We start from the raw sequence: 4,341 nt of genomic DNA, 5'->3' as shown, positions 1-4,341 counted from the left end.
TAAATTTTGTGTGAACTTCAAAGAGGGATGATAATTTGGTAAAATAGGCTGGGCTGTAACTAGGGTTGTGCAACAGGGCACTGCAAGTCAGGGGGCGCTGTTCTGCAGCAACTGTCAAATTTCTGTTTTAATCAATCTCATTTACAACATAGGGGTATATTCAATTGCTGTAGGGTCTTTTCCGATGGAAAGGACCCAACAGCTGTCTATTCAATACCAGGCCAAACCCAAAAGGCTTGCCCCATTCCTGACAGTGTCAATCCGACTTTTTTTTAAAGTCGGATTAACATTGTCTGAAACTGGGCTAAAACCTGTCGGGTTTGGCCCCGCTGCCGACAATATCAGCCGCCAATCCGCGAGCATTCCGACAGGCCAGATTTCCCGACTTGTCGGAAAAACAGCCTGGATTGAATAGGTCGGAACCCCTACCGACCTATTCCAGTCGGAAACTGCCGTCTTTCCGACAAGACGGCAGTTTCCGACTCTAATTAAATATACCCCTTAATCTTCTTTCATCCCAGGATCAACTGGCTGCCCCCATCTTCCCATCATGTCCCTAAGCACCTTCAGTCACACACACTCCTTTATTTAAAGACACACATTTTAAAATACTCTCATAATGTCCTTACAGGAGCAAATAGCTCCTTGAGCGTGGGTTTAAATCCTCAGTATGACAGTATTTTGAAATGTGTTGTTTAAATAAAGGAGAACGTTACTCAAGGTCCTGGGTATAACTGCTAAGAAATGTGTGATTTAAAATAAAAGCTAATGTAACTAAATGACAAAGAGCTCTCAAAGTAAGTGCATAAATGATGGTATAAGAGGACTGGTGTCCAAATCCATTTTCTTGCGAGTGTTCTGTAAGTAAAGGTGTTCTAAAAATGTATATATCTATATCATGTGGGAATGGGCATCATAGCAAGTGCTTTCCTGGGTACCACAATGTCTAGTTACAGCTCTGAGAACAGGATAATGCAGTCTGTACATTGTCAGATAAACCATCTGCTAGACATTTTATCTGACAGCCTTAACCCAGCAAATATCATGGCCACACACAGTGAGATATTTCAGTGTATAGACAAACAGGATCTGTTTAGGATCCCGGCTGTTGGGATCACGTCAGTCAGAATACAAATGGTGAAATCCCAACACTATTCAGAATGCCGGCACCGGCATCCCTAATAGGTTCACAATCTCAGCACCGGAATCCCGGCAGTTGGGATGACAAACAAGGAACACGGAGACACTGGCCTGTTGCACAGGTAAGTAGCGTGGGGGGGGGGGGGGGGGAAGGGGTAGGTTTTGGCTACGGGAGGAGGGATAGGCCGTGCCACGGGGAGGTTAGGGTTACGATGCTAGTAAGGGGGTTAGGGTTACGCTGCTGGTAGGGTGGTTAGGGTTATGCACACCACAGGGAGGGTTAGGGTTAGGCTGCCATGGGTGAAGGGGGGGGGGGGGGTTAGGTTTAGGCTGCAGGGAAGGGGGGTAGATAAATGCCAGAAACTGATTGGTTGCTTTGGGTGACTTCTCCACTTTACCTCTCTCCAAGGACTGATACATCTCCCCTTGAGTGAGTGCAGAATGGAAAATGTCTTGAATTGTGAATGAGAGCTACTCATGGGTGTGGAAGAGAAGCTTGGATCCCTAAGTCTTTCCTGTGCTGCCCCTAAAATATGGACTGTCCTTCTTCTCTCTATCAGACTTTCACGCAGCTCTATTGCTTAAACATGCCCTTATAACTAACTTATACACTCACACGTAACGGACCACTGCTTGATCCTCACCTGCACCCCACCCCTCTCCCCGTATCACCACTCCTACCTAGAATATAAGCTCACAACAAATGGGTCCTCCTCCTCTTATGCCACCAATGCCCCCTTTTAGCTCACATAACTAAGCCAAGAGAAAGTGGATGTCTCAGTGCTTGCACATCTATATGAAGGCCCACAGCCCCTGCATCTGGGCAGCAGGGTGCCTGGAACGCCACCAGGAAGCCAGAACTGCTACTGCAGCGCCAGAGCATACGTTGGCACTGCAGCTCTCATAGCCCCCATGAGCATAATGAGGATGCTCTGGGCAGTACTGTAATTCCCACTGCTGGCACCCCTGCCCACGTCGCATGAAATCTTGGCCAGCACAGGACGCAGTAAAGCACTGTTACAGAGCTGCACACACTTGCTCTTCTCTGTTGTGATCTTCTCTGTTGTTTCCACTGGCTTCACCATCTCCACAGTAACAGAAAATTCATGAATATAGAATTCATAGTACTGACATGCGGTGCTTAATCATTTGAGCCTTTTCCTCTGTATCAGCAATGTTACACAGCTGTGGATGGAGGAGAATATGATAACACTTTGCTATAGAGCAAGACTGCAGTATAAAGTCAGCATATTGTTTAATATTGAATTTTATCTCTATGTTTCATTTGAGAAACTTCATTTTCAATATAATTATCTAAATATTGGTTCCAAGTTGCTCTGCTTGTGATTCCAATGTGACTAAGAACTCGTATAGCGCATGCATTATACTGTGTGCAAACACTGAGTCACTGTAGCAATTGAGATGCACGGTGTGAAATTGATAGGGAATATATTGGGCTGTGGCTATATAGAGGCCTGGTAATCTCCAACATAGGCCCCTACTCAGATGGAAAATCTGCACCTACCATAGGGCTGCTGCAAGGTATGATAGTGCAAACTATGATGGTGTCTAAAGCTACACCAAGCGCTATTACAGCAGGGACGTGCAGTCAGGGGAGGCAGTGCCTCCCCTGTCATTACTGATTAAAATAATATAAAGAAGATACTTATGACACATATTCTGTGTCATAAGTATTTGCTTTATATTATCCTAATCATCCCAGTCCTGTGTAAAGTGTTTGGGAGGCACCGATCGTGGTGCCTCCCTGTCAGATAGGGAAAAGTATGGGAGCGGGGGGCGGGCGCGGGCGGGGCCTAGCAATGGGCATTAAAAGCCCATTGAAAAATCATGGGAAAGCGGCACCATTAGTGGTGCCGCTTTCACACAGGGACGTGCTTTCAACCTATGAAAGCACGTCCCCTGTCAGTCAGGCCACAGTGATTGGCCAGCGGATCCGTCACTGGATCCGCTGTCAATCACTGTTGTGGGCGCGGCGGAGGTGCGGGCGTCGGCGTGGGTGCTGGCGGCGTGGGTGCGGGCGGCGGGGGTGCGGCGGCACGGGCGGCGTGGTTGCGGGGGTGCGGGCGGCGTGAGTGCGCGCGGCGGTGCAGAGTTTGAGCAGCGGAGCGGTAACCCATTTCAAAAATGGCGCCTCAGCGTCATTTTTTAAATTGAAGATGGCTGCCGCGAGCCAATCACGGCTCGCCGCGTCATCGCTCCGCCCCCTCTGGCTGACTTATATAAGTCAGCGCGACGGAGCGGCTGTCAGTCCGACGGCGGAGGAGGAGCGGAGAAGAGCTCCTGAAGGTTGAAGACGCCGCAAGTCCTGGATGGGCGGCGGCTATGCAAAAGAGCTTAGCAGCCGCTGCCTCCCAGGTGAAGACTTCAGAGGAAGACGCTGGAAGCCCTGGGGAGGTGGCGCCCCCCCAGGTGAAGACGCCTGAAGCCCTGGGGAAGCGGCGGCCATGCAAAAGAGCTTAAAGGCCGCCGCCCCCAGGTGAAGACCCTGTGCAATAAAACTTATTTTTTAAGACTGTGTGGTGTTTTTATTTTAATATTTTCTTTACAGGTGGGCAACAGGTGCCAGCAGGCCATTTATGTCCGGGCATGCTGGCACTTGTGGTTCTCCAAGTGCCAGCATGCTGGGGCAGGCTTGCTGGGACCTGTAGGCCACCTGTAAAGAACAATATTACTATTCTTTACAGGCGGACTACAGGTGCCAGCGGGACCATTATGTCCGGGCATGCTGGCACTTGTGGTTCTCCAAGTGCCAGCATGCTGGGGCAGGCTTGCTGGGATCTGTAGTCCACCTGTAAAGAACAATTTTAACAATGAACCCCGCACCCACCGCCACCAGGGGTGCGGGGCATAGCACTGGGCTATCAGCCCAGTGCTGGTTATTGCTCGGGAGGGGGACCCCATGTTTATTTTTTGGGGTCCCCACTTCCGAGGAATTCCAGCCCTGGGCTGACTAGCTTGGGGGGGTAGATTAATGCTATGGCAGGGGGACCCCATACCGAGTTTCTCCCCTGCTATGGCATTACCCCCCCTGGCTGGTTCTGCCTGGTGCTGGTTTTACAAATAAAGTGGGGGGGCTACGCGGTTTTTTTTTTCCCTCTATGGGGAAGGGGGGGGGGGGGATGTTAGCTGCTTGTGCCTCCCCAGCCACTGACCTCACCGCACGCCACTGTATTACAGCTC

This window comes from Pseudophryne corroboree, chromosome 2 (genome assembly GCF_028390025.1).
Source record: "Pseudophryne corroboree isolate aPseCor3 chromosome 2, aPseCor3.hap2, whole genome shotgun sequence".
Classification (NCBI taxonomy): domain Eukaryota; kingdom Metazoa; phylum Chordata; class Amphibia; order Anura; family Myobatrachidae; genus Pseudophryne; species Pseudophryne corroboree.
Note: the sequence above shows the minus strand (reverse complement) of the source record.